The 18,336-nt window shown below is 47.8% G+C and overlaps 44 non-coding genes across 44 annotated transcripts; all 44 read left to right on the forward strand.

Annotated features, from left to right (window-relative positions):
- Positions 1 to 213: 213 nt before the first annotated feature.
- Positions 214 to 354, forward strand: LOC143777628 (U4 spliceosomal RNA). Its single transcript, XR_013216346.1, has one exon. It is a non-coding gene; the product is annotated as a U4 spliceosomal RNA (small nuclear RNA).
- Positions 355 to 629: 275 nt separating this feature from the next.
- Positions 630 to 770, forward strand: LOC143777706 (U4 spliceosomal RNA). Its single transcript, XR_013216414.1, has one exon. It is a non-coding gene; the product is annotated as a U4 spliceosomal RNA (small nuclear RNA).
- Positions 771 to 1,045: 275 nt separating this feature from the next.
- Positions 1,046 to 1,186, forward strand: LOC143777567 (U4 spliceosomal RNA). The gene has a single exon (XR_013216295.1). It is a non-coding gene; the product is annotated as a U4 spliceosomal RNA (small nuclear RNA).
- A 275-nt stretch (positions 1,187 to 1,461) lies between these two features.
- On the forward strand, positions 1,462 to 1,602 carry LOC143777569 (U4 spliceosomal RNA). Its single transcript, XR_013216296.1, has one exon. It is a non-coding gene; the product is annotated as a U4 spliceosomal RNA (small nuclear RNA).
- Positions 1,603 to 1,877: 275 nt separating this feature from the next.
- Positions 1,878 to 2,018, forward strand: LOC143777629 (U4 spliceosomal RNA). Its single transcript, XR_013216347.1, has one exon. It is a non-coding gene; the product is annotated as a U4 spliceosomal RNA (small nuclear RNA).
- A 275-nt stretch (positions 2,019 to 2,293) lies between these two features.
- Positions 2,294 to 2,434, forward strand: LOC143777518 (U4 spliceosomal RNA). Its single transcript, XR_013216248.1, has one exon. It is a non-coding gene; the product is annotated as a U4 spliceosomal RNA (small nuclear RNA).
- Positions 2,435 to 2,709: 275 nt separating this feature from the next.
- On the forward strand, positions 2,710 to 2,851 carry LOC143777730 (U4 spliceosomal RNA). Its single transcript, XR_013216435.1, has one exon. It is a non-coding gene; the product is annotated as a U4 spliceosomal RNA (small nuclear RNA).
- A 275-nt stretch (positions 2,852 to 3,126) lies between these two features.
- On the forward strand, positions 3,127 to 3,267 carry LOC143777704 (U4 spliceosomal RNA). Its single transcript, XR_013216412.1, has one exon. It is a non-coding gene; the product is annotated as a U4 spliceosomal RNA (small nuclear RNA).
- Positions 3,268 to 3,542: 275 nt separating this feature from the next.
- LOC143777414 (U4 spliceosomal RNA) lies at positions 3,543 to 3,683 on the forward strand. The gene has a single exon (XR_013216148.1). It is a non-coding gene; the product is annotated as a U4 spliceosomal RNA (small nuclear RNA).
- Positions 3,684 to 3,935: 252 nt separating this feature from the next.
- On the forward strand, positions 3,936 to 4,076 carry LOC143777630 (U4 spliceosomal RNA). The gene has a single exon (XR_013216348.1). It is a non-coding gene; the product is annotated as a U4 spliceosomal RNA (small nuclear RNA).
- A 275-nt stretch (positions 4,077 to 4,351) lies between these two features.
- On the forward strand, positions 4,352 to 4,492 carry LOC143777707 (U4 spliceosomal RNA). Its single transcript, XR_013216415.1, has one exon. It is a non-coding gene; the product is annotated as a U4 spliceosomal RNA (small nuclear RNA).
- A 275-nt stretch (positions 4,493 to 4,767) lies between these two features.
- Positions 4,768 to 4,908, forward strand: LOC143777570 (U4 spliceosomal RNA). Its single transcript, XR_013216297.1, has one exon. It is a non-coding gene; the product is annotated as a U4 spliceosomal RNA (small nuclear RNA).
- Positions 4,909 to 5,183: 275 nt separating this feature from the next.
- LOC143777571 (U4 spliceosomal RNA) lies at positions 5,184 to 5,324 on the forward strand. Its single transcript, XR_013216298.1, has one exon. It is a non-coding gene; the product is annotated as a U4 spliceosomal RNA (small nuclear RNA).
- A 275-nt stretch (positions 5,325 to 5,599) lies between these two features.
- On the forward strand, positions 5,600 to 5,740 carry LOC143777415 (U4 spliceosomal RNA). Its single transcript, XR_013216149.1, has one exon. It is a non-coding gene; the product is annotated as a U4 spliceosomal RNA (small nuclear RNA).
- A 252-nt stretch (positions 5,741 to 5,992) lies between these two features.
- LOC143777631 (U4 spliceosomal RNA) lies at positions 5,993 to 6,133 on the forward strand. Its single transcript, XR_013216349.1, has one exon. It is a non-coding gene; the product is annotated as a U4 spliceosomal RNA (small nuclear RNA).
- Positions 6,134 to 6,408: 275 nt separating this feature from the next.
- Positions 6,409 to 6,549, forward strand: LOC143777708 (U4 spliceosomal RNA). Its single transcript, XR_013216416.1, has one exon. It is a non-coding gene; the product is annotated as a U4 spliceosomal RNA (small nuclear RNA).
- A 275-nt stretch (positions 6,550 to 6,824) lies between these two features.
- On the forward strand, positions 6,825 to 6,965 carry LOC143777572 (U4 spliceosomal RNA). The gene has a single exon (XR_013216299.1). It is a non-coding gene; the product is annotated as a U4 spliceosomal RNA (small nuclear RNA).
- A 275-nt stretch (positions 6,966 to 7,240) lies between these two features.
- On the forward strand, positions 7,241 to 7,381 carry LOC143777574 (U4 spliceosomal RNA). The gene has a single exon (XR_013216300.1). It is a non-coding gene; the product is annotated as a U4 spliceosomal RNA (small nuclear RNA).
- Positions 7,382 to 7,656: 275 nt separating this feature from the next.
- On the forward strand, positions 7,657 to 7,797 carry LOC143777519 (U4 spliceosomal RNA). The gene has a single exon (XR_013216249.1). It is a non-coding gene; the product is annotated as a U4 spliceosomal RNA (small nuclear RNA).
- A 275-nt stretch (positions 7,798 to 8,072) lies between these two features.
- Positions 8,073 to 8,214, forward strand: LOC143777731 (U4 spliceosomal RNA). The gene has a single exon (XR_013216436.1). It is a non-coding gene; the product is annotated as a U4 spliceosomal RNA (small nuclear RNA).
- A 275-nt stretch (positions 8,215 to 8,489) lies between these two features.
- Positions 8,490 to 8,630, forward strand: LOC143777604 (U4 spliceosomal RNA). Its single transcript, XR_013216325.1, has one exon. It is a non-coding gene; the product is annotated as a U4 spliceosomal RNA (small nuclear RNA).
- A 275-nt stretch (positions 8,631 to 8,905) lies between these two features.
- Positions 8,906 to 9,046, forward strand: LOC143777420 (U4 spliceosomal RNA). Its single transcript, XR_013216154.1, has one exon. It is a non-coding gene; the product is annotated as a U4 spliceosomal RNA (small nuclear RNA).
- A 276-nt stretch (positions 9,047 to 9,322) lies between these two features.
- LOC143777428 (U4 spliceosomal RNA) lies at positions 9,323 to 9,463 on the forward strand. The gene has a single exon (XR_013216161.1). It is a non-coding gene; the product is annotated as a U4 spliceosomal RNA (small nuclear RNA).
- A 273-nt stretch (positions 9,464 to 9,736) lies between these two features.
- Positions 9,737 to 9,877, forward strand: LOC143777694 (U4 spliceosomal RNA). The gene has a single exon (XR_013216403.1). It is a non-coding gene; the product is annotated as a U4 spliceosomal RNA (small nuclear RNA).
- A 275-nt stretch (positions 9,878 to 10,152) lies between these two features.
- On the forward strand, positions 10,153 to 10,293 carry LOC143777575 (U4 spliceosomal RNA). The gene has a single exon (XR_013216301.1). It is a non-coding gene; the product is annotated as a U4 spliceosomal RNA (small nuclear RNA).
- Positions 10,294 to 10,568: 275 nt separating this feature from the next.
- On the forward strand, positions 10,569 to 10,709 carry LOC143777633 (U4 spliceosomal RNA). Its single transcript, XR_013216350.1, has one exon. It is a non-coding gene; the product is annotated as a U4 spliceosomal RNA (small nuclear RNA).
- A 275-nt stretch (positions 10,710 to 10,984) lies between these two features.
- On the forward strand, positions 10,985 to 11,125 carry LOC143777520 (U4 spliceosomal RNA). The gene has a single exon (XR_013216250.1). It is a non-coding gene; the product is annotated as a U4 spliceosomal RNA (small nuclear RNA).
- Positions 11,126 to 11,400: 275 nt separating this feature from the next.
- On the forward strand, positions 11,401 to 11,542 carry LOC143777732 (U4 spliceosomal RNA). Its single transcript, XR_013216437.1, has one exon. It is a non-coding gene; the product is annotated as a U4 spliceosomal RNA (small nuclear RNA).
- Positions 11,543 to 11,817: 275 nt separating this feature from the next.
- Positions 11,818 to 11,958, forward strand: LOC143777521 (U4 spliceosomal RNA). The gene has a single exon (XR_013216251.1). It is a non-coding gene; the product is annotated as a U4 spliceosomal RNA (small nuclear RNA).
- A 275-nt stretch (positions 11,959 to 12,233) lies between these two features.
- On the forward strand, positions 12,234 to 12,374 carry LOC143777416 (U4 spliceosomal RNA). The gene has a single exon (XR_013216150.1). It is a non-coding gene; the product is annotated as a U4 spliceosomal RNA (small nuclear RNA).
- A 252-nt stretch (positions 12,375 to 12,626) lies between these two features.
- LOC143777634 (U4 spliceosomal RNA) lies at positions 12,627 to 12,767 on the forward strand. The gene has a single exon (XR_013216351.1). It is a non-coding gene; the product is annotated as a U4 spliceosomal RNA (small nuclear RNA).
- Positions 12,768 to 13,042: 275 nt separating this feature from the next.
- On the forward strand, positions 13,043 to 13,183 carry LOC143777709 (U4 spliceosomal RNA). The gene has a single exon (XR_013216417.1). It is a non-coding gene; the product is annotated as a U4 spliceosomal RNA (small nuclear RNA).
- A 275-nt stretch (positions 13,184 to 13,458) lies between these two features.
- LOC143777576 (U4 spliceosomal RNA) lies at positions 13,459 to 13,599 on the forward strand. Its single transcript, XR_013216302.1, has one exon. It is a non-coding gene; the product is annotated as a U4 spliceosomal RNA (small nuclear RNA).
- Positions 13,600 to 13,874: 275 nt separating this feature from the next.
- On the forward strand, positions 13,875 to 14,015 carry LOC143777523 (U4 spliceosomal RNA). The gene has a single exon (XR_013216252.1). It is a non-coding gene; the product is annotated as a U4 spliceosomal RNA (small nuclear RNA).
- Positions 14,016 to 14,290: 275 nt separating this feature from the next.
- Positions 14,291 to 14,432, forward strand: LOC143777733 (U4 spliceosomal RNA). Its single transcript, XR_013216438.1, has one exon. It is a non-coding gene; the product is annotated as a U4 spliceosomal RNA (small nuclear RNA).
- A 275-nt stretch (positions 14,433 to 14,707) lies between these two features.
- LOC143777727 (U4 spliceosomal RNA) lies at positions 14,708 to 14,849 on the forward strand. The gene has a single exon (XR_013216432.1). It is a non-coding gene; the product is annotated as a U4 spliceosomal RNA (small nuclear RNA).
- Positions 14,850 to 15,124: 275 nt separating this feature from the next.
- On the forward strand, positions 15,125 to 15,265 carry LOC143777605 (U4 spliceosomal RNA). The gene has a single exon (XR_013216326.1). It is a non-coding gene; the product is annotated as a U4 spliceosomal RNA (small nuclear RNA).
- A 275-nt stretch (positions 15,266 to 15,540) lies between these two features.
- LOC143777429 (U4 spliceosomal RNA) lies at positions 15,541 to 15,681 on the forward strand. Its single transcript, XR_013216162.1, has one exon. It is a non-coding gene; the product is annotated as a U4 spliceosomal RNA (small nuclear RNA).
- Positions 15,682 to 15,956: 275 nt separating this feature from the next.
- On the forward strand, positions 15,957 to 16,097 carry LOC143777577 (U4 spliceosomal RNA). The gene has a single exon (XR_013216303.1). It is a non-coding gene; the product is annotated as a U4 spliceosomal RNA (small nuclear RNA).
- Positions 16,098 to 16,372: 275 nt separating this feature from the next.
- On the forward strand, positions 16,373 to 16,513 carry LOC143777524 (U4 spliceosomal RNA). Its single transcript, XR_013216253.1, has one exon. It is a non-coding gene; the product is annotated as a U4 spliceosomal RNA (small nuclear RNA).
- A 275-nt stretch (positions 16,514 to 16,788) lies between these two features.
- Positions 16,789 to 16,930, forward strand: LOC143777734 (U4 spliceosomal RNA). Its single transcript, XR_013216439.1, has one exon. It is a non-coding gene; the product is annotated as a U4 spliceosomal RNA (small nuclear RNA).
- Positions 16,931 to 17,205: 275 nt separating this feature from the next.
- LOC143777525 (U4 spliceosomal RNA) lies at positions 17,206 to 17,346 on the forward strand. The gene has a single exon (XR_013216254.1). It is a non-coding gene; the product is annotated as a U4 spliceosomal RNA (small nuclear RNA).
- A 275-nt stretch (positions 17,347 to 17,621) lies between these two features.
- LOC143777526 (U4 spliceosomal RNA) lies at positions 17,622 to 17,762 on the forward strand. The gene has a single exon (XR_013216255.1). It is a non-coding gene; the product is annotated as a U4 spliceosomal RNA (small nuclear RNA).
- Positions 17,763 to 18,038: 276 nt separating this feature from the next.
- On the forward strand, positions 18,039 to 18,179 carry LOC143777430 (U4 spliceosomal RNA). Its single transcript, XR_013216163.1, has one exon. It is a non-coding gene; the product is annotated as a U4 spliceosomal RNA (small nuclear RNA).
- The last annotated feature ends 157 nt before the right edge of the window (positions 18,180 to 18,336 follow it).

Here is an 18,336-nt window from a genome sequence, read left to right on the forward strand (position 1 = left end):
CCCAGTGTGGAGGAGAATCCTCGCTTCCCACAGCAATGTATTGATGGTTTATGCCTGGAGCAGAAGGAGAAAGTGAGCTGGTCTGGCTGTAATGGGCAAAAATGATGTCTTCCCTGAGCCCTTACACTGTCGACACCTTGAAGCAGTGCGGGAGGGCCAGTGGTCAAATGGATCTCCTTGGAAGCGGGAATTCCTAGTCGCCCAACTTCCTTCAACTTTGCGCAGTGGCAATATCGTAGCCCATGAGGTCTAACCGAGGCGTGATTATTGCTAATTGAAAACTTTTCCCAATACCCCGCCATGATGACTTGAAATATAGTCAGTATTGGCAATTTTTGCTGGTCTCTCAGGAGGCTTCATCCATGGTATGCAAATTACAGAGTCTTAGCTCCTCCCAGTGTGGAGGAGAATCCTCGCTTCCCACAGCAATGTATTGATGGTTTATGCCTGGAGCAGAAGGAGAAAGTGAGCTGGTCTGGCTCTAATGGGCAAAAATGATGTCTTCCCTGAGCCCTTACACTGTCGACACCTTGAAGCAGTGCGGGAGGGCCAGTGGTCAAATGGATCTCACCATGACTTAAATAAGCTCTTCCTTGGAAGCGGGAATTCCTAGTCGCCCAACTTCTTTCAACTTTGCGCAGTGGCAATATCGTAGCCCATGAGGTCTAACCGAGGTGTGATTATTGCTGATTGAAAACTTTTCCCAATACCCCGCCATGATGACTTGAAATATAGTCAGCATTGGCAATTTTTGCTGGTCTCTCAGGAGGCTTCATCCATGGTATGCAAATGACAGAGTCTTAGCTCCTCCCAGTGTGGAGAAGAATCCTCGCTTCCCACAGCAATGTATTGATGGTTTATGCCTGGAGCAGAAGGAGAAAGTGAGCTGGTCTGGCTGTAATGGGCAAAAATGATGTCTTCCCTGAGCCCTTACACTGTCGACACCTTGAAGCAGTGCGGGAGGGCCAGTGGTCAAATGGATCTCACCATGACTTAAATAAGCTCTTCCTTGGAAGCGGGAATTCCTAGTCGCCCAACTTCCTTCAACTTTGCGCAGTGGCAATATCGTAGCCCATGAGGTGTAACCGAGGCGTGATTATTGCTAATTGAAAACTTTTCCCAATACCCCGCCATGATGACTTGAAATATAGTCAGCATTGGCAATTTTTGCTGGTCTCTCAGGAGGCTTCATCCATGGTATGCAAATGACAGAGTCTTAGCTCCTCCCAGTGTGGAGAAGAATCCTCGCTTCCCACAGCAATGTATTGATGGTTTATGCCTGGAGCAGAAGGAGAAAGTGAGCTGGTCTGGCTGTAATGGGCAAAAATGATGTCTTCCCTGAGCCCTTACACTGTCGACACCTTGAAGCAGTGCGGGAGGGCCAGTGGTCAAATGGATCTCACCATGACTTAAATAAGCTCTTCCTTGGAAGCGGGAATTCCTAGTCGCCCAACTTCCTTCAACTTTGCGCAGTGGCAATATCGTAGCCCATGAGGTGTAACCGAGGCGTGATTATTGCTAATTGAAAACTTTTCCCAATACCCCGCCATGATGACTTGAAATATAGTCAGCATTGGCAATTTTTGCTGGTCTCTCAGGAGGCTTCATCCATGGTATGCAAATGACAGAGTCTTAGCTCCTCCCAGTGTGGAGGAGAATCCTCGCTTCCCACAGCAATGTATTGATGGTTTATGCCTGGAGCAGAAGGAGAAAGTGAGCTGGTCTGGCTGTAATGGGCAAAAAAGATGTCTTCCCTGAGCCCTTACACTGTCGACACCTTGAAGCAGTGCGGGAGGGCCAGTGGTCAAATGGATCTCACCATGACTTAAATAAGCTCTTCCTTGGAAGCGGGAATTCCTAGTCGCCCAACTTCCTTCAACTTTGCGCAGTGGCAATATCGTAGCCCATGAGGTCTAACCGAGGCGTGATTATTGCTAATTGAAAACTTTTCCCAATACCCCGCCATGATGACTTGAAATATAGTCAGTATTGGCAATTTTTGCTGGTCTCTCAGGAGGCTTCATCCATGGTATGCAAATGACAGAGTCTTAGCTCCTCCCAGTGTGGAGGAGAATCCTCGCTTCCCACAGCAATGTATTGATGGTTTATGCCTGGAGCAGAAGGAGAAAGTGAGCTGGTCTGGCTCTAATGGGCAAAAATGATGTCTTCCCTGAGCCCTTACACTGTCGACACCTTGAAGCAGTGCGGGAGGGCCAGTGGTCAAATGGATCTCACCATGACTTAAATAAGCTCTTCCTTGGAAGCGGGAATTCCTAGTCGCCCAACTTCCTTCAACTTTGCGCAGTGGCAATATCGTAGCCCATGAGGTCTAACCGAGGCGTGATTATTGCTAATTGAAAACTTTTCCCAATACCCCGCCATGATGACTTGAAATATAGTCAGCATTGGCAATTTTTGCTGGTCTCTCAGGAGGCTTCATCCATGGTATGCAAATGACAGAGTCTTAGCTCCTCCCAGTGTTGAGGAGAATCCTCGCTTCCCACAGCAATGTATTGATGGTTTATGCCTGGAGCAGAAGGAGAAAGTGAGCTGGTCTGGCTGTAATGGGCAAAAATGATGTCTTCCCTGAGCCCTTACACTGTCGACACCTTGAAGCAGTGCGGGAGGGCCAGTGGTCAAATGGATCTCACCATGACTTAAATAAGCTCTTCCTTGGAAGCTGGAATTCCTAGTCGCCCAAATTCCTTCAACTTTGTGCAGTGGCAATATCGTAGCCCATGAGGTCTAACCGAGGCGTGATTATTGCTAATTGAAAACTTTTCCCAATACCCCGCCATGATGACTTGAAATATAGTCAGCATTTGGCAATTTTTGCTGGTCTCTCAGGAGGCTTCATCCATGGTATGCAAATGACAGAGTCTTAGCTCCTCCCAGTGTGGAGGAGAATCCTCGCTTCCCACAGCAATGTATTGATGGTTTATGCCTGGAGCAGAAGGAGAAAGTGAGCTGGTCTGGCTGTAATGGGCAAAAATGATGTCTTCCCTGAGCTCTTACACTGTCGACACCTTGAAGCAGTGCGGGAGGGCCAGTGGTCAAATGGATCTCACCATGACTTAAATAAGCTCTTCCTTGGAAGCGGGAATTCCTAGTCGCCCAACTTCCTTCAACTTTTCGCAGTGGCAATATCGTAGCCCATGAGGTCTAACCGAGGCGTGATTATTGCTAATTGAAAACTTTTCCCAATACCCCGCCATGATGACTTGAAATATAGTCAGCATTGGCAATTTTTGCTGGTCTCTCAGGAGGCTTCATCCATGGTATGCAAATGACAGAGTCTTAGCTCCTCCCAGTGTGGAGGAGAATCCTCGCTTCCCACAGCAATGTATTGATGGTTTATGCCTGGAGCAGAAGGAGAAAGTGAGCTGGTCTGGCTATAATGGGCAAAAATGATGTCTTCCCTGAGCCCTTACACTGTCGACACCTTGAAGCAGTGCGGGAGGGCCAGTGGTCAAATGGATCTCACCCTGACTTAAATAAGCTCTTCCTTGGAAGCGGGAATTCCTAGTCGCTCAACTTCCTTCAACTTTGCGCAGTGGCAATATCGTAGCCCATGAGGTCTAACCGAGGCGTGATTATTGCTAATTGAAAACTTTTCCCAATACCCCGCCATGATGACTTGAAATATAGTCAGCATTGGCAATTTTTGCTGGTCTCTCAGGAGACTTCATCCATGGTATGCAAATGACAGAGTCTTAGCTCCTCCCAGTGTGGAGGAGAATCCTCGCTTCCCACAGCAATGTATTGATGGTTTATGCCTGGAGCAGAAGGAGAAAGTGAGCTGGTCTGGCTGTAATGGGCAAAAATGATGTCTTCCCTGAGCCCTTACACTGTCGACACCTTGAAGCAGTGCGGGAGGGCCAGTGGTCAAATGGATCTCCTTGGAAGCGGGAATTCCTAGTCGCCCAACTTCCTTCAACTTTGCGCAGTGGCAATATCGTAGCCCATGAGGTCTAACCGAGGCGTGATTATTGCTAATTGAAAACTTTTCCCAATACCCCGCCATGATGACTTGAAATATAGTCAGTATTGGCAATTTTTGCTGGTCTCTCAGGAGGCTTCATCCATGGTATGCAAATTACAGAGTCTTAGCTCCTCCCAGTGTGGAGGAGAATCCTCGCTTCCCACAGCAATGTATTGATGGTTTATGCCTGGAGCAGAAGGAGAAAGTGAGCTGGTCTGGCTCTAATGGGCAAAAATGATGTCTTCCCTGAGCCCTTACACTGTCGACACCTTGAAGCAGTGCGGGAGGGCCAGTGGTCAAATGGATCTCACCATGACTTAAATAAGCTCTTCCTTGGAAGCGGGAATTCCTAGTCGCCCAACTTCTTTCAACTTTGCGCAGTGGCAATATCGTAGCCCATGAGGTCTAACCGAGGTGTGATTATTGCTGATTGAAAACTTTTCCCAATACCCCGCCATGATGACTTGAAATATAGTCAGCATTGGCAATTTTTGCTGGTCTCTCAGGAGGCTTCATCCATGGTATGCAAATGACAGAGTCTTAGCTCCTCCCAGTGTGGAGAAGAATCCTCGCTTCCCACAGCAATGTATTGATGGTTTATGCCTGGAGCAGAAGGAGAAAGTGAGCTGGTCTGGCTGTAATGGGCAAAAATGATGTCTTCCCTGAGCCCTTACACTGTCGACACCTTGAAGCAGTGCGGGAGGGCCAGTGGTCAAATGGATCTCACCATGACTTAAATAAGCTCTTCCTTGGAAGCGGGAATTCCTAGTCGCCCAACTTCCTTCAACTTTGCGCAGTGGCAATATCGTAGCCCATGAGGTGTAACCGAGGCGTGATTATTGCTAATTGAAAACTTTTCCCAATACCCCGCCATGATGACTTGAAATATAGTCAGCATTGGCAATTTTTGCTGGTCTCTCAGGAGGCTTCATCCATGGTATGCAAATGACAGAGTCTTAGCTCCTCCCAGTGTGGAGAAGAATCCTCGCTTCCCACAGCAATGTATTGATGGTTTATGCCTGGAGCAGAAGGAGAAAGTGAGCTGGTCTGGCTGTAATGGGCAAAAATGATGTCTTCCCTGAGCCCTTACACTGTCGACACCTTGAAGCAGTGCGGGAGGGCCAGTGGTCAAATGGATCTCACCATGACTTAAATAAGCTCTTCCTTGGAAGCGGGAATTCCTAGTCGCCCAACTTCCTTCAACTTTGCGCAGTGGCAATATCGTAGCCCATGAGGTGTAACCGAGGCGTGATTATTGCTAATTGAAAACTTTTCCCAATACCCCGCCATGATGACTTGAAATATAGTCAGCATTGGCAATTTTTGCTGGTCTCTCAGGAGGCTTCATCCATGGTATGCAAATGACAGAGTCTTAGCTCCTCCCAGTGTGGAGGAGAATCCTCGCTTCCCACAGCAATGTATTGATGGTTTATGCCTGGAGCAGAAGGAGAAAGTGAGCTGGTCTGGCTATAATGGGCAAAAATGATGTCTTCCCTGAGCCCTTACACTGTCGACACCTTGAAGCAGTGCGGGAGGGCCAGTGGTCAAATGGATCTCACCCTGACTTAAATAAGCTCTTCCTTGGAAGCGGGAATTCCTAGTCGCTCAACTTCCTTCAACTTTGCGCAGTGGCAATATCGTAGCCCATGAGGTCTAACCGAGGCGTGATTATTGCTAATTGAAAACTTTTCCCAATACCCCGCCATGATGACTTGAAATATAGTCAGCATTGGCAATTTTTGCTGGTCTCTCAGGAGACTTCATCCATGGTATGCAAATGACAGAGTCTTAGCTCCTCCCAGTGTGGAGGAGAATCCTCGCTTCCCACAGCAATGTATTGATGGTTTATGCCTGGAGCAGAAGGAGAAAGTGAGCTGGTCTGGCTGTAATGGGCAAAAATGATGTCTTCCCTGAGCCCTTACACTGTCGACACCTTGAAGCAGTGCGGGAGGGCCAGTGGTCAAATGGATCTCCTTGGAAGCGGGAATTCCTAGTCGCCCAACTTCCTTCAACTTTGCGCAGTGGCAATATCGTAGCCCATGAGGTCTAACCGAGGCGTGATTATTGCTAATTGAAAACTTTTCCCAATACCCCGCCATGATGACTTGAAATATAGTCAGTATTGGCAATTTTTGCTGGTCTCTCAGGAGGCTTCATCCATGGTATGCAAATTACAGAGTCTTAGCTCCTCCCAGTGTGGAGGAGAATCCTCGCTTCCCACAGCAATGTATTGATGGTTTATGCCTGGAGCAGAAGGAGAAAGTGAGCTGGTCTGGCTCTAATGGGCAAAAATGATGTCTTCCCTGAGCCCTTACACTGTCGACACCTTGAAGCAGTGCGGGAGGGCCAGTGGTCAAATGGATCTCACCATGACTTAAATAAGCTCTTCCTTGGAAGCGGGAATTCCTAGTCGCCCAACTTCTTTCAACTTTGCGCAGTGGCAATATCGTAGCCCATGAGGTCTAACCGAGGTGTGATTATTGCTGATTGAAAACTTTTCCCAATACCCCGCCATGATGACTTGAAATATAGTCAGCATTGGCAATTTTTGCTGGTCTCTCAGGAGGCTTCATCCATGGTATGCAAATGACAGAGTCTTAGCTCCTCCCAGTGTGGAGAAGAATCCTCGCTTCCCACAGCAATGTATTGATGGTTTATGCCTGGAGCAGAAGGAGAAAGTGAGCTGGTCTGGCTGTAATGGGCAAAAATGATGTCTTCCCTGAGCCCTTACACTGTCGACACCTTGAAGCAGTGCGGGAGGGCCAGTGGTCAAATGGATCTCACCATGACTTAAATAAGCTCTTCCTTGGAAGCGGGAATTCCTAGTCGCCCAACTTCCTTCAACTTTGCGCAGTGGCAATATCGTAGCCCATGAGGTGTAACCGAGGCGTGATTATTGCTAATTGAAAACTTTTCCCAATACCCCGCCATGATGACTTGAAATATAGTCAGCATTGGCAATTTTTGCTGGTCTCTCAGGAGGCTTCATCCATGGTATGCAAATGACAGAGTCTTAGCTCCTCCCAGTGTGGAGAAGAATCCTCGCTTCCCACAGCAATGTATTGATGGTTTATGCCTGGAGCAGAAGGAGAAAGTGAGCTGGTCTGGCTGTAATGGGCAAAAATGATGTCTTCCCTGAGCCCTTACACTGTCGACACCTTGAAGCAGTGCGGGAGGGCCAGTGGTCAAATGGATCTCACCATGACTTAAATAAGCTCTTCCTTGGAAGCGGGAATTCCTAGTCGCCCAACTTCCTTCAACTTTGCGCAGTGGCAATATCGTAGCCCATGAGGTGTAACCGAGGCGTGATTATTGCTAATTGAAAACTTTTCCCAATACCCCGCCATGATGACTTGAAATATAGTCAGCATTGGCAATTTTTGCTGGTCTCTCAGGAGGCTTCATCCATGGTATGCAAATGACAGAGTCTTAGCTCCTCCCAGTGTGGAGGAGAATCCTCGCTTCCCACAGCAATGTATTGATGGTTTATGCCTGGAGCAGAAGGAGAAAGTGAGCTGGTCTGGCTGTAATGGGCAAAAAAGATGTCTTCCCTGAGCCCTTACACTGTCGACACCTTGAAGCAGTGCGGGAGGGCCAGTGGTCAAATGGATCTCACCATGACTTAAATAAGCTCTTCCTTGGATGCGGGAATTCCTAGTCGCCCAACTTCCTTCAACTTTGCGCAGTGGCAATATCGTAGCCCATGAGGTCTAACCGAGGCGTGATTATTGCTAATTGAAAACTTTTCCCAATACCCCGCCATGATGACTTGAAATATAGTCAGCATTGGCAATTTTTGCTGGTCTCTCAGGAGGCTTCATCCATGGTATGCAAATGACAGAGTCTTAGCTCCTCCCAGTGTGGAGGAGAATCCTCGCTTCCCACAGCAATGTATTGATGGTTTATGCCTGGAGCAGAAGGAGAAAGTGAGCTGGTCTGGCTGTAATGGGCAAAAATGATGTCTTCCCTGAGCCCTTACACTGTCGACACCTTGAAGCAGTGCGGGAGGGCCAGTGGTCAAATGGATCTCACCATGACTTAAATAAGCTCTTCCTTGGAAGCTGGAATTCCTAGTTGCCCAAATTCCTTCAACTTTGTGCAGTGGCAATATCGTAGCCCATGAGGTCTAACCGAGGCGTGATTATTGCTAATTGAAAACTTTTCCCAATACCCCGCCATGATGACTTGAAATATAGTCAGCATTTGGCAATTTTTGCTGGTCTCTCAGGAGGCTTCATCCATGGTATGCAAATGACAGATTCTTAGCTCCTCCCAGTGTGGAGGAGAATCCTCGCTTCCCACAGCAATGTATTGATGGTTTATGCCTGGAGCAGAAGGAGAAAGTGAGCTGGTCTGGCTGTAATGGGCAAAAATGATGTCTTCCCTGAGCCCTTACACTGTCGACACCTTGAAGCAGTGCGGGAGGGCCAGTGGTCAAATGGATCTCACCATGACTTAAATAAGCTCTTCCTTGGAAGCGGGAATTCCTAGTCGCCCAACTTCCTTCAACTTTGCGCAGTGGCAATATCGTAGCCCATGAGGTCTAACCGAGGCGTGATTATTGCTAATTGAAAACTTTTCCCAATACACCGCCATGATGACTTGAAATATAGTCAGCATTGGCAATTTTTGCTGGTCTCTCAGGAGGCTTCATCCATGGTATGCAAATGACAGAGTCTTAGCTCCTCCCAGTGTGGAGGAGAATCCTCGCTTCCCACAGCAATGTATTGATGGTTTATGCCTGGAGCAGAAGGAGAAAGTGAGCTGGTCTGGCTGTAATGGGCAAAAATGATGTCTTCCCTGAGCCCTTACACTGTCGACACCTTGAAGCAGTGCGGGAGGGCCAGTGGTCAAATGGATCTCACCATGACTTAAATAAGCTCTTCCTTGGAAGCGGGAATTCCTAGTCGCCCAACTTCCTTCAACTTTGCGCAGTGGCAATATCGTTGCCCATGAGGTCTAACCGAGGCATGATTATTGCTAATTGAAAACTTTTCCCAATACCCCGCCATGATGACTTGAAATATAGTCAGCATTGGCAATTTTTGCTGGTCTCTCAGGAGGCTTCATCCATGGTATGCAAATGACAGAGTTTTTAGCTCCTCCCAGTGTGGAGGAGAATCCTCGCTTCCCACAGCAATGTATTGATGGTTTATGCCTGGAGCAGAAGGAGAAAGTGAGCTGGTCTGGCTATAATGGGCAAAAATGATGTCTTCCCTGAGCCCTTACACTGTCGACACCTTGAAGCAGTGCGGGAGGGCCAGTGGTCAAATGGATCTCACCATGACTTAAATAAGCTCTTCCTTGGAAGCGGGAATTCCTAGTCGCCCAACTTCCTTCAACTTTGCGCAGTGGCAATATCGTTGCCCATGAGGTCTAACCGAGGCGTGATTATTGCTAATTGAAAACTTTTCCCAATACCCCGCCATGATGACTTGAAATATAGTCAGCATTGGCAATTTTTGCTGGTCTCTCAGGAGGCTTCATCCATGGTATGCAAATGACAGTCTTAGCTCCTCCCAGTGTGGAGGAGAATCCTCGCTTCCCACAGCAATGTATTGATGGTTTATGCCTGGAGCAGAAGGAGAAAGTGAGCTGGTCTGGCTATAATGGGCAAAAAAGATGTCTTCCCTGAGCCCTTACACTGTCGACTCCTTGAAGCAGTGCGGGAGGACCAGTGGTCAAATGGATCTCACCATGACTTAAATAAGCTCTTCCTTGGAAGCGGGAATTCCTAGTCGCCCAACTTCCTTCAACTTTGCGCAGTGGCAATATCGTAGCCCATGAGGTCTAACCGAGGCGTGATTATTGCTAATTGAAAACTTTTCCCAATACCCCGCCATGATGACTTGAAATATAGTCAGAATTGGCAATTTTTGCTGGTCTCTCAGGAGGCTTCATCCATGGTATGCAAATGACAGAGTGATAGCTCCTCCCAGTGTGGAGAAGAATCCTCGCTTCCCACAGCAATGTATTGATGGTTTATGCCTGGAGCAGGAGGAGAAAGTGAGCTGGTCTGGCTGTAATGGGCAAAAATGATGTCTTCCCTGAGCCCTTACACTGTCGACACCTTGAAGCAGTGCGGGAGGGCCAGTGGTCAAATGGATCTCACCATGACTTAAATAAGCTCTTCCTTGGAAGCGGGAATTCCTAGTCGCCCAACTTCCTTCAACTTTGCGCAGTGGCAATATCGTAGCCCATGAGGTGTAACCGAGGCGTGATTATTGCTAATTGAAAACTTTTCCCAATACCCCGCCATGATGACTTGAAATATAGTCAGCATTGGCAATTTTTGCTGGTCTCTCAGGAGGCTTCATCCATGGTATGCAAATGACAGAGTCTTAGCTCCTCCCAGTGTGGAGGAGAATCCTCGCTTCCCACAGCAATGTATTGATGGTTTATGCCTGGAGCAGAAGGAGAAAGTGAGCTGGTCTGGCTGTAATGGGCAAAAAAGATGTCTTCCCTGAGCCCTTACACTGTCGACACCTTGAAGCAGTGCGGGAGGGCCAGTGGTCAAATGGATCTCACCATGACTTAAATAAGCTCTTCCTTGGAAGCGGGAATTCCTAGTCGCCCAACTTCCTTCAACTTTGCGCAGTGGCAATATCGTAGCCCATGAGGTCTAACCGAGGCGTGATTATTGCTAATTGAAAACTTTTCCCAATACCCCGCCATGATGACTTGAAATATAGTCAGTATTGGCAATTTTTGCTGGTCTCTCAGGAGGCTTCATCCATGGTATGCAAATTACAGAGTCTTAGCTCCTCCCAGTGTGGAGGAGAATCCTCGCTTCCCACAGCAATGTATTGATGGTTTATGCCTGGAGCAGAAGGAGAAAGTGAGCTGGTCTGGCTCTAATGGGCAAAAATGATGTCTTCCCTGAGCCCTTACACTGTCGACACCTTGAAGCAGTGCGGGAGGGCCAGTGGTCAAATGGATCTCACCATGACTTAAATAAGCTCTTCCTTGGAAGCGGGAATTCCTAGTCGCCCAACTTCCTTCAACTTTGCGCAGTGGCAATATCGTAGCCCATGAGGTCTAACCGAGGCGTGATTATTGCTAATTGAAAACTTTTCCCAATACCCCGCCATGATGACTTGAAATATAGTCAGCATTGGCAATTTTTGCTGGTCTCTCAGGAGGCTTCATCCATGGTATGCAAATGACAGAGTCTTAGCTCCTCCCAGTGTTGAGGAGAATCCTCGCTTCCCACAGCAATGTATTGATGGTTTATGCCTGGAGCAGAAGGAGAAAGTGAGCTGGTCTGGCTGTAATGGGCAAAAATGATGTCTTCCCTGAGCCCTTACACTGTCGACACCTTGAAGCAGTGCGGGAGGGCCAGTGGTCAAATGGATCTCACCATGACTTAAATAAGCTCTTCCTTGGAAGCTGGAATTCCTAGTCGCCCAAATTCCTTCAACTTTGTGCAGTGGCAATATCGTAGCCCATGAGGTCTAACCGAGGCGTGATTATTGCTAATTGAAAACTTTTCCCAATACCCCGCCATGATGACTTGAAATATAGTCAGCATTTGGCAATTTTTGCTGGTCTCTCAGGAGGCTTCATCCATGGTATGCAAATGACAGAGTCTTAGCTCCTCCCAGTGTGGAGGAGAATCCTCGCTTCCCACAGCAATGTATTGATGGTTTATGCCTGGAGCAGAAGGAGAAAGTGAGCTGGTCTGGCTGTAATGGGCAAAAATGATGTCTTCCCTGAGCTCTTACACTGTCGACACCTTGAAGCAGTGCGGGAGGGCCAGTGGTCAAATGGATCTCACCATGACTTAAATAAGCTCTTCCTTGGAAGCGGGAATTCCTAGTCGCCCAACTTCCTTCAACTTTGCGCAGTGGCAATATCGTAGCCCATGAGGTCTAACCGAGGCGTGATTATTGCTAATTGAAAACTTTTCCCAATACCCCGCCATGATGACTTGAAATATAGTCAGCATTGGCAATTTTTGCTGGTCTCTCAGGAGGCTTCATCCATGGTATGCAAATGACAGAGTCTTAGCTCCTCCCAGTGTGGAGGAGAATCCTCGCTTCCCACAGCAATGTATTGATGGTTTATGCCTGGAGCAGAAGGAGAAAGTGAGCTGGTCTGGCTATAATGGGCAAAAATGATGTCTTCCCTGAGCCCTTACACTGTCGACACCTTGAAGCAGTGCGGGAGGGCCAGTGGTCAAATGGATCTCACCCTGACTTAAATAAGCTCTTCCTTGGAAGCGGGAATTCCTAGTCGCTCAACTTCCTTCAACTTTGCGCAGTGGCAATATCGTAGCCCATGAGGTCTAACCGAGGCGTGATTATTGCTAATTGAAAACTTTTCCCAATACCCCGCCATGATGACTTGAAATATAGTCAGCATTGGCAATTTTTGCTGGTCTCTCAGGAGACTTCATCCATGGTATGCAAATGACAGAGTCTTAGCTCCTCCCAGTGTGGAGGAGAATCCTCGCTTCCCACAGCAATGTATTGATGGTTTATGCCTGGAGCAGAAGGAGAAAGTGAGCTGGTCTGGCTGTAATGGGCAAAAATGATGTCTTCCCTGAGCCCTTACACTGTCGACACCTTGAAGCAGTGCGGGAGGGCCAGTGGTCAAATGGATCTCCTTGGAAGCGGGAATTCCTAGTCGCCCAACTTCCTTCAACTTTGCGCAGTGGCAATATCGTAGCCCATGAGGTCTAACCGAGGCGTGATTATTGCTAATTGAAAACTTTTCCCAATACCCCGCCATGATGACTTGAAATATAGTCAGTATTGGCAATTTTTGCTGGTCTCTCAGGAGGCTTCATCCATGGTATGCAAATTACAGAGTCTTAGCTCCTCCCAGTGTGGAGGAGAATCCTCGCTTCCCACAGCAATGTATTGATGGTTTATGCCTGGAGCAGAAGGAGAAAGTGAGCTGGTCTGGCTCTAATGGGCAAAAATGATGTCTTCCCTGAGCCCTTACACTGTCGACACCTTGAAGCAGTGCGGGAGGGCCAGTGGTCAAATGGATCTCACCATGACTTAAATAAGCTCTTCCTTGGAAGCGGGAATTCCTAGTCGCCCAACTTCTTTCAACTTTGCGCAGTGGCAATATCGTAGCCCATGAGGTCTAACCGAGGTGTGATTATTGCTGATTGAAAACTTTTCCCAATACCCCGCCATGATGACTTGAAATATAGTCAGCATTGGCAATTTTTGCTGGTCTCTCAGGAGGCTTCATCCATGGTATGCAAATGACAGAGTCTTAGCTCCTCCCAGTGTGGAGAAGAATCCTCGCTTCCCACAGCAATGTATTGATGGTTTATGCCTGGAGCAGAAGGAGAAAGTGAGCTGGTCTGGCTGTAATGGGCAAAAATGATGTCTTCCCTGAGCCCTTACACTGTCGACACCTTGAAGCAGTGCGGGAGGGCCAGTGGTCAAATGGATCTCACCATGACTTAAATAAGCTCTTCCTTGGAAGCGGGAATTCCTAGTCGCCCAACTTCCTTCAACTTTGCGCAGTGGCAATATCGTAGCCCATGAGGTGTAACCGAGGCGTGATTATTGCTAATTGAAAACTTTTCCCAATACCCCGCCATGATGACTTGAAATATAGTCAGCATTGGCAATTTTTGCTGGTCTCTCAGGAGGCTTCATCCATGGTATGCAAATGACAGAGTCTTAGCTCCTCCCAGTGTGGAGGAGAATCCTCGCTTCCCACAGCAATGTATTGATGGTTTATGCCTGGAGCAGAAGGAGAAAGTGAGCTGGTCTGGCTGTAATGGGCAAAAAAGATGTCTTCCCTGAGCCCTTACACTGTCGACACCTTGAAGCAGTGCGGGAGGGCCAGTGGTCAAATGGATCTCACCATGACTTAAATAAGCTCTTCCTTGGATGCGGGAATTCCTAGTCGCCCAACTTCCTTCAACTTTGCGCAGTGGCAATATCGTAGCCCATGAGGTCTAACCGAGGCGTGATTATTGCTAATTGAAAACTTTTCCCAATACCCCGCCATGATGACTTGAAATATAGTCAGCATTGGCAATTTTTGCTGGTCTCTCAGGAGGCTTCATCCATGGTATGCAAATGACAGAGTCTTAGCTCCTCCCAGTGTGGAGGAGAATCCTCGCTTCCCACAGCAATGTATTGATGGTTTATGCCTGGAGCAGAAGGAGAAAGTGAGCTGGTCTGGCTGTAATGGGCAAAAATGATGTCTTCCCTGAGCCCTTACACTGTCGACACCTTGAAGCAGTGCGGGAGGGCCAGTGGTCAAATGGATCTCACCATGACTTAAATAAGCTCTTCCTTGGAAGCTGGAATTCCTAGTTGCCCAAATTCCTTCAACTTTGTGCAGTGGCAATATCGTAGCCCATGAGGTCTAACCGAGGCGTGATTATTGCTAATTGAAAACTTTTCCCAATACCCCGCCATGATGACTTGAAATATAGTCAGCATTTGGCAATTTTTGCTGGTCTCTCAGGAGGCTTCATCCATGGTATGCAAATGACAGATTCTTAGCTCCTCCCAGTGTGGAGGAGAATCCTCGCTTCCCACAGCAATGTATTGATGGTTTATGCCTGGAGCAGAAGGAGAAAGTGAGCTGGTCTGGCTGTAATGGGCAAAAATGATGTCTTCCCTGAGCCCTTACACTGTCGACACCTTGAAGCAGTGCGGGAGGGCCAGTGGTCAAATGGATCTCACCATGACTTAAATAAGCTCTTCCTTGGAAGCGGGAATTCCTAGTCGCCCAACTTCCTTCAACTTTGCGCAGTGGCAATATCGTAGCCCATGAGGTCTAACCGAGGCGTGATTATTGCTAATTGAAAACTTTTCCCAATACCCCGCCATGATGACTTGAAATATAGTCAGCATTTGGCAATTTTTGCTGGTCTCTCAGGAGGCTTCATCCATGGTATGCAAATGACAGATTCTTAGCTCCTCCCAGTGTGGAGGAGAATCCTCGCTTCCCACAGCAATGTATTGATGGTTTATGCCTGGAGCAGAAGGAGAAAGTGAGCTGGTCTGGCTGTAATGGGCAAAAATGATGTCTTCCCTGAGCCCTTACACTGTCGACACCTTGAAGCAGTGCGGGAGGGCCAGTGGTCAAATGGATCTCACCATGACTTAAATAAGCTCTTCCTTGGAAGCGGGAATTCCTAGTCGCCCAACTTCCTTCAACTTTGCGCAGTGGCAATATCGTAGCCCATGAGGTCTAACCGAGGCGTGATTATTGCTAATTGAAAACTTTTCCCAATACACCGCCATGATGACTTGAAATATAGTCAGCATTGGCAATTTTTGCTGGTCTCTCAGGAGGCTTCATCCATGGTATGCAAATGACAGAGTCTTAGCTCCTCCCAGTGTGGAGGAGAATCCTCGCTTCCCACAGCAATGTATTGATGGTTTATGCCTGGAGCAGAAGGAGAAAGTGAGCTGGTCTGGCTGTAATGGGCAAAAATGATGTCTTCCCTGAGCCCTTACACTGTCGACACCTTGAAGCAGTGCGGGAGGGCCAGTGGTCAAATGGATCTCACCATGACTTAAATAAGCTCTTCCTTGGAAGCGGGAATTCCTAGTCGCCCAACTTCCTTCAACTTTGCGCAGTGGCAATATCGTTGCCCATGAGGTCTAACCGAGGCGTGATTATTGCTAATTGAAAACTTTTCCCAATACCCCGCCATGATGACTTGAAATATAGTCAGCATTGGCAATTTTTGCTGGTCTCTCAGGAGGCTTCATCCATGGTATGCAAATGACAGAGTCTTAGCTCCTCCCAGTGTGGAGGAGAATCCTCGCTTCCCACAGCAATGTATTGATGGTTTATGCCTGGAGCAGAAGGAGAAAGTGAGCTGGTCTGGCTATAATGGGCAAAAATGATGTCTTCCCTGAGCCCTTACACTGTCGACACCTTGAAGCAGTGCGGGAGGGCCAGTGGTCAAATGGATCTCACCCTGACTTAAATAAGCTCTTCCTTGGAAGCGGGAATTCCTAGTCGCCCAACTTCCTTCAACTTTGCGCAGTGGCAATATCGTAGCCCATGAGGTGTAACCGAGGCGTGATTATTGCTAATTGAAAACTTTTCCCAATACCCCGCCATGATGACTTGAAATATAGTCAGCATTGGCAATTTTTGCTGGTCTCTCAGGAGGCTTCATCCATGGTATGCAAATGACAGAGTCTTAGCTCCTCCCAGTGTGGAGGAGAATCCTCGCTTCCCACAGCAATGTATTGATGGTTTATGCCTGGAGCAGAAGGAGAAAGTGAGCTGGTCTGGCTGTAATGGGCAAAATAGATGTCTTCCCTGAGCCCTTACACTGTCGACACCTTGAAGCAGTGCGGGAGGGCCAGTGGTCAAATGGATCTCACCATGACTTAAATAAGCTCTTCCTTGGAAGCGGGAATTCCTAGTCGCCCAACTTCCTTCAACTTTGCGCAGTGGCAATATCGTAGCCCATGAGGTCTAACCGAGGCGTGATTATTGCTAATTGAAAACTTTTCCCAATACCCCGCCATGATGACTTGAAATATAGTCAGCATTGGCAATTTTTGCTGGTCTCTCAGGAGGCTTCATCCATGGTATGCAAATGACAGAGTCTTAGCTCCTCCCAGTGTGGAGGAGAATCCTCGCTTCCCACAGCAATGTATTGATGGTTTATGCCTGGAGCAGAAGGAGAAAGTGAGCTGGTCTGGCTGTAATGGGCAAAAATGATGTCTTCCCTGAGCCCTTACACTGTCGACACCTTGAAGCAGTGCGGGAGGGCCAGTGGTCAAATGGATCTCACCATGACTTAAATAAGCTCTTCCTTGGAAGCTGGAATTCCTAGTCGCCCAAATTCCTTCAACTTTGTGCAGTGGCAATATCGTAGCCCATGAGGTCTAACCGAGGCGTGATTATTGCTAATTGAAAACTTTTCCCAATACCCCGCCATGATGACTTGAAATATAGTCAGCATTTGGCAATTTTTGCTGGTCTCTCAGGAGGCTTCATCCATGGTATGCAAATGACAGATTCTTAGCTCCTCCCAGTGTGGAGGAGAATCCTCGCTTCCCACAGCAATGTATTGATGGTTTATGCCTGGAGCAGAAGGAGAAAGTGAGCTGGTCTGGCTGTAATGGGCAAAAATGATGTCTTCCCTGAGCCCTTACACTGTCGACACCTTGAAGCAGTGCGGGAGGGCCAGTGGTCAAATGGATCTCACCATGACTTAAATAAGCTCTTCCTTGGAAGCGGGAATTCCTAGTCGCCCAACTTCCTTCAACTTTGCGCAGTGGCAATATCGTAGCCCATGAGGTCTAACCGAGGCGTGATTATTGCTAATTGAAAACTTTTCCCAATACCCCGCCATGATGACTTGAAATATAGTCAGCATTGGCAATTTTTGCTGGTCTCTCAGGAGGCTTCATCCATGGTATGCAAATGACAGAGTCTTAGCTCCTCCCAGTGTGGAGGAGAATCCTCGCTTCCCACAGCAATGTATTGATGGTTTATGCCTGGAGCAGAAGGAGAAAGTGAGCTGGTCTGGCTGTAATGGGCAAAAATGATGTCTTCCCTGAGCCCTTACACTGTCGACACCTTGAAGCAGTGCGGGAGGGCCAGTGGTCAAATGGATCTCACCATGACTTAAATAAGCTCTTCCTTGGAAGCGGGAATTCCTAGTCGCCCAACTTCCTTCAACTTTGCGCAGTGGCAATATCGTAGCCCATGAGGTCTAACCGAGGCGTGATTATTGCTAATTGAAAACTTTTCCCAATACCCCGCCATGATGACTTGAAATATAGTCAGCATTGGCAATTTTTGCTGGTCTCTCAGGAGGCTTCATCCATGGTATGCAAATGACAGAGTTTTTAGCTCCTCCCAGTGTGGAGGAGAATCCTCGCTTCCCACAGCAATGTATTGATGGTTTATGCCTGGAGCAGAAGGAGAAAGTGAGCTGGTCTGGCTATAATGGGCAAAAATGATGTCTTCCCTGAGCCCTTACACTGTCGACACCTTGAAGCAGTGCGGGAGGGCCAGTGGTCAAATGGATCTCACCATGACTTAAATAAGCTCTTCCTTGGAAGCGGGAATTCCTAGTCGCCCAACTTCCTTCAACTTTGCGCAGTGGCAATATCGTTGCCCATGAGGTCTAACCGAGGCGTGATTATTGCTAATTGAAAACTTTTCCCAATACCCCGCCATGATGACTTGAAATATAGTCAGCATTGGCAATTTTTGCTGGTCTCTCAGGAGGCTTCATCCATGGTATGCAAATGACAGTCTTAGCTCCTCCCAGTGTGGAGGAGAATCCTCGCTTCCCACAGCAATGTATTGATGGTTTATGCCTGGAGCAGAAGGAGAAAGTGAGCTGGTCTGGCTATAATGGGCAAAAAAGATGTCTTCCCTGAGCC

This window comes from Ranitomeya variabilis, chromosome 5 (assembly GCF_051348905.1).
Source record: "Ranitomeya variabilis isolate aRanVar5 chromosome 5, aRanVar5.hap1, whole genome shotgun sequence".
NCBI classification, from domain to species: domain Eukaryota; kingdom Metazoa; phylum Chordata; class Amphibia; order Anura; family Dendrobatidae; genus Ranitomeya; species Ranitomeya variabilis.